Raw genomic sequence first — 6,000 nt, forward strand, 5'->3', positions numbered from 1 at the left:
GGTGTTTATGTTCATAGGGGAGTTTGAAAGACCTTATTGCCAGTAGATGCACAATATGAACAAAAGCTATGCATGGAGAACTTTCATAGGTGAATGTTTTCTATTTTTATCAGAATTTTAAAACTTACTATGCGTTACTAGATGTGTTTCCATTCCTGCTATTGACTACATAGAACTCCTCTTGTTCTTAGCAGATTTGTCTTGAGTACACACAGGGAAGGCTATTTCCCCAGACTTTGTCTTTGTATGTGGTGCAAAATTAACTTAGACCCTTTAGGATGACCTTGCAATTTTTGCAAAGTATTTGCCCATGAAGTTTTGTGCTCCTCCTTATGGTACTAAGAGTTTTAGGGCCTGCTTTCTGGCAGAAAAACCTTTTCAATGTTCTCCAGAGCATTTATCCAAATATCTTGTGATGAAGCCTTGCTCATAACTAGATTCACTGCCATATAATTGGCAAGAAATCCTGCTCACCTTCCACATCGCAAAGTAATCCAGCATCCGTAGTTTGAGAATATTTTTCGACTGATTTCTTGTACATATCTATGAATTTGCATCGTTAAATTATCTAAGACTCATGCTGAGATTTATTCAAACATATTTGAAATACATTAAAGGATTCTGATTATTTCCTAAAACGGAGAGGTGGCATAAAATGTAGTGTTTGGAATCTGCTGAATTGGGTCTGTCTGGGATGACTCTGCTGTCTTTGCGGTGTTTCCTACTGGAAAGGACTGAAGAAAAGGGAAAAAAAAATCCTTGTGAAAAAAATGTGATTGTTGAATGATTTTTGTTTCTAAATGTGTTCCAGCGCATATACAGTCTCTGTAATTTGGCTTCATTAAATGTGAGATACTCTGTCCAGTCTGTACTGTATAAGCGTTCAGTGGCCTCTTACTGCAAAGCAGGATCTTTAGGATTTAAGAGTAGCTATTTTGTACATCTCCACAATTCAGTAGTTTATAAAGTCACCTCTTAACATGGTTTTAATTTTAAAGCAAGAAAATAACCCCAACAGTCACTGCTTTTTTTCCCTTCAAAACGCTCTTTCATGTGCAAGTCTCAAGGAAATAAGAAATTTGCCTCTTTGCTTACTGCTTCTGGTTGGCTTTTCCCTAAGACTTGTGTAAAGGATGCTAGTGAGTGCAGGCAGATTTCACCGTGTGAGATCATAGAGAAGCTTCTCAGGTCCTGCCTTAGATGACTGTCCCTTTTGCCAGTCCTCTTATGTTCAGCTTAATACATATGAGAGATGGAAAAAAGACTTAAATATCAGTTGCAGATTATATTACTGCCTTTTGATTTTCAAAAGTTTAATAACAAAGGGATTAAAATTATTTGGTACGTGTTTTACTGCAAATAAAAAGAAGGTTCAGTCTGTGTTATGGACAACTATGTAGAATAATATGCGTGCATGCTTGTCATACCTCTTTTCTTGTAAAATGTTAAAGGAAATGCTCATTTGCATTGGGGAAGATTAAAAAAAAAAAAAAAAAGTGAGTGGTGCTTTTTCAGCCAAAGTGGACTAACAAACTCTCTCTGTTTCCATGCATTTTATACCTCGACTATTTGGCAAAGTAATTTTAACATTGTAAAGTATTTAACGTATCTCTCCAGAGAAAGAGTGACTGAAAAACTAGTTATCTTTAGACATCAAAATAGCAAAGGAAGAGAACGGGAGGGTATAATTCATCATAGCTGTTCTGTGTCCTTAATGTCTTCGACATGAGCAGGATTAATTCTCTGTTCTTTGCTGACTGTCTTTACTTACCTCTCCTTTGTTCAAGACTACTTAATTCATGTCCTGAAGTGTATATGCCGTACCCTGTGACTTGATTGGATGGCTTCCTCTATGGGACTTTTTTGTCTTTATTTCTTTGAGGATCATGGTACTGTGGTTTCTAACAGGAACTCTGGTTGGAATCCTTTTCCTGTCGTGTAAGTCACCTGCTCTAAGTGCTTTTCAAAATGATGTCCTCCTAGTAGATGAGAATTGTTCCTTATATCATTGTGCTCTTTTTTTTTTTCTTCTCATGAAATCCTTTGTAGAGCTTAAAACGATATAGGCAGGATCTTCAGCCTTACCAGATTCTGATGCCTTCTCTCAAAACTCACTTGCAAGTCGGTGGAGATGGCCTCATTCTTGCGATCAGGATTCTCAGAGAACATGCAGTGTTTTGCTCTTATTGCCTTAACTTTTCTCTGTACTTTTCTGTACCGTGTTATTGTACATACTAGTTCACTAGCAAATTGTCACTTAATTTTTTTTTTTACTCTTCTGTGTTGGAGCTTCTGTTGCTGTTGCTCTTCTTTGTTCAGCTTCCATTTTTATCTAACACAATACGTGACAGGAGGAATCTGTGCGGTAGGAAAGACTACAGAAAAGCAGAGGTGTGCTAAGCTCTTCAACAGCTCGTGCTAGAGTGTGGGTGAGGACCATGTTCCTAGTAGTTTTGAGGCTTTGGAGCTATGCATCATATTCAGGTAAGATCTTTGTTTCTCTTGCTCCCATTTTGGGTGTTAAACTCATGTTGAAGCCTCGATGCAGTTGTTCAGGAATCAATGGCAATAGTTTAAACTACTTCTTGAGTAGTTTTGACTACTTTACTTTGAATATATCGAAGATTCTCTATAAATAAGTTAAAACTGCAGGTTAATTTTAGCAGTAGTCGTGTGTAAATTCCAGCTGCTTGCTGAGTACCAGCTGTGAAATGTACCTGGACTCCATAGGGGTTTTGGTTCTGTTTCGTAAATAATTCTAACTGTCTACAGCTAACTGCAACCAAAAATCTCTGAGTGACGGAGAACTTTATTTTGGAAAAAATAAATTGAATTTATCACTTTTTTTTTTTCTTACTTGTCCTTACACTGCAGTAAACCCAAGTGCGACGTATCTTTGTGTCCTCTCGCGTTAATTGTGTTCGGTCCTGGTTTGCAAGGGAGCGCTTGGAGATGGCGACTGGCTGTAGTTGCAGCTGGCAGGAGAGCAGAGAGCAGCGTGGTGAGAGCAGCTCGGCGGGACACGGAAGTGCAAGAGCTTGAGACGTTGCCCCAGAAGGTGCAAAAGCCCTGGGATCAGGCGAGGCACTGACATGAGGGAATGTCCCCACTCTGGTTTCGGACAAGTTTAGTTCTGCCAGTCCTAATGCAAATCTGGGGTAGGGTTCCTGGGATGAGATTGAACTGCTGAACAAAACCCGGCTATAATTTGGTGGGTGTTTATCATTCCAGGATGGAATGAGAAAAAGGAGATGACCTTCCTTATTGTGACTAGAAAATTCACCTTCTATTACTTCTCCTACACTTTTTGATCAGCTATAGGTACAGCCATATCTCTGCTATGTGTCTGCTTTTTCGCAAGAATGAAATTCTTCACTTGTTTTTCTGATAATCATTGCAATTTCAATTACTGCCTATAGATGTACAATCAAAACTAGGAACTGCTACTCTAGAGATCTTAAAAATACTTTTTATAGCCCTGCTGCTTGTATCTGTGAATGAGATTGCAGCATTTGGTGAACTGAAGTCAGGCTACCCGGCTTTCCTGTAAAGTTGCAATTCCCTTGTAATTAGGAAGAAGCAAAGTTTGCTGAGAACAAAGCCTTCCCATTCGCAGGAGCAGAGGGAGCAGTGAAGAGCCGTGCGCTTCTGCAGCACCACCTGGCTGGGAGAGCTCTGGGAGCTCTTGGACCTGTCGTGTCCGGAGCGCACGAGTCGCTTTGCTCACTCTGTGCCATCAGCTGCAGGGAATGGTCATCTCCATTTTCCATAACGGAGTGGGAGATTGGATGCTCTGCCTGGGTAGCTTGGCCTCTTCCCGGGGAGTCCAGTTGACAGGACATGTGCATCTGTGGCCGATGCTTCCAACAGCTCGTGCTTAGTGTGCCCTGAAGCTGCCCTGCGGAGGGAGCAGGCGCTGCCTGTTGGGGATTCCTGCAGGAGAGGAGGAGGCCGCTGTCCGCAGGAGGCCGGATGCCACAAAGCCGGGATGAGATGGAGCTTCTACAAGTTGTTGCCAGTAGAAACTGTGGCTGTGAAAGCCTCAGTAAAAGTGACAGCCTTTGATGCCCTCAGCTGAGATGTTGGCCTCCAGGTTTTAATTTGCCAATGACAAGTATCTGACCATAACATGAATCTTTTAGGAAATTTTCAAAAAACGCAGCTCTGTATTCTGGGATACAAATTTGATTTATTTGAAACAGCAAGAAAATTGCATCCCTAATTCAGAAAGTTATTTTGTAGAAAAACTGTGCTTACCAGACCTGAAGTCTTGCATAAAAAGATGAGGAAACAGCTTATTTCTGAGCACAGACACACATTTATACAGAGACCTTTTCATTAATAGCTCTGACACTCTCTGAAATGACCAAACAGTCCATTTAATCCATTGTCCATTGAGTAAGAAATGAGACAGCAGATTTGGACTGCCATATTTCCAGGTATTAGCTATTAATAGAATCTCTTGCTGAAATAAAAATAAGCCAGGGGAGGATGGAGAGAGGGTGTAACTCTTCTTAGTTTCACCTATAAACAATTAAAATCATCTGCTTTCATAAATATAAATGTCCAGCCTGCTCTTTGTGTTAATTCTGACATTAAAATAAAACTATAGCAAAAGAAGAAACCAGTTTCTATGGACAAATGTGGCTCCTGCCCGGGTGGCAATGCTGATGTGCAGCCCCACTGCAATGCAAGGGATCCAAAGCTGCTGCTGCTGTGGGTGAGGTGGGCACGGGAGGAACAGGGGACACCCGAAAGGCAGGAGAGCTCAGTGTGAATTTCACCTGTGAATTGTATGTCTTACATCTCTAAAGAAAGGCTTGGAAAGAAAAAGTCTGTTTTTTACTACTACTGAGATGTACAAGGAGAAAACAACACGGCAAGGTGGCGTATGTATAGCATGTAGTATTTATTTAAATGTAGTGGTAAACATAGGAGAGGCCAGTAGGAGTAAAAAAGGGCTTGCAAGACCAGCTGGTGTTTAGGATCAGTAGACTGAGATCTCTGATTTGTAATACAGCTCTGGGCAAAGCTTTTATGCCCGAGTCCAACTAAGTGTTCAGGTCTATTTACTTCTCATGTTCCCCAAGAAACTAAACTCTTTTCTTAGGGTGGGGTTGTAGTTCCTCTGTTTCCTGCCCTATAAAATGATGTTGGGTGCTTCTCACTACACAGAGCTGTAAGTTTGCAAAATATTTACTCTGTGTCATATTCGGAGGCTACACTAATGGGAGAACCTTAAACACTGGGGATCCAGCTGCAAAAAAACAACTGTATTGTCTGCTTACTTTTGCAGGGGAGTGTTTTAGTATCTTTTCTAACTTGAAGTTTGAATTAGACTCCCTACATTCAGGTGTGCATTTGAAGGTTGACTTTTTACGTCATCAAGCACATTATTTTTGGCGTTTGGGTGTTTCTGAAAGCCAGCTCAGTTCACCTGTGTTCCTTCTCTACTCAAAGAGCACCAAATTTCGTGACTTCACTGCATTTCTTCTAATTCAGTTTCTCCCGATTGCCATTCCAGTCTGCTCGAAACTATTGTAACGTTCTTGCTGCGTGTTTGCGGGTGTATTGGCTTCAGCTGACCTGCTGAAGGAACAGCAATGCTACCAGCCCTCTTTGTCACCAAAAAAAGGAAAAAAAAGCGCTTTTCATTTGCATTGCATTACTATTTAAATCAGCCTTCCCCCCCCCTCATGTGAAGCGTACCTGACAATCTCTTCAGGAGTTTCCTTTCAGGAAGATGATTCACGTGGAGCCTCCGTGGAGACTGCATATTTGAATAATTTATTTATTATTAGCATTCAGTGTGTTTGCAGTGGTGGTACTGAAGAAGTGAAATGAAGTCGGAGGGGCTGTGCAGCGTGTCCCTAAGGGAGTAATTTGCACGGCAGAGCTCTCCTTTGTCTGGGAAGGGGGGGTAAGACCCTGCTAGACTGCTGGAGTGGTGAGGGTGCTGGGAAGGTGAGTGGCTGGGAAAGAAGTGTAAAGTGGCCTTAA

The sequence above is a fragment of the Nothoprocta perdicaria genome, unplaced genomic scaffold (genome assembly GCF_003342845.1).
Source record: "Nothoprocta perdicaria isolate Ctin4 unplaced genomic scaffold, notPer1 scaffold_379, whole genome shotgun sequence".
Classification (NCBI taxonomy): Eukaryota; Metazoa; Chordata; class Aves; order Tinamiformes; family Tinamidae; genus Nothoprocta; species Nothoprocta perdicaria.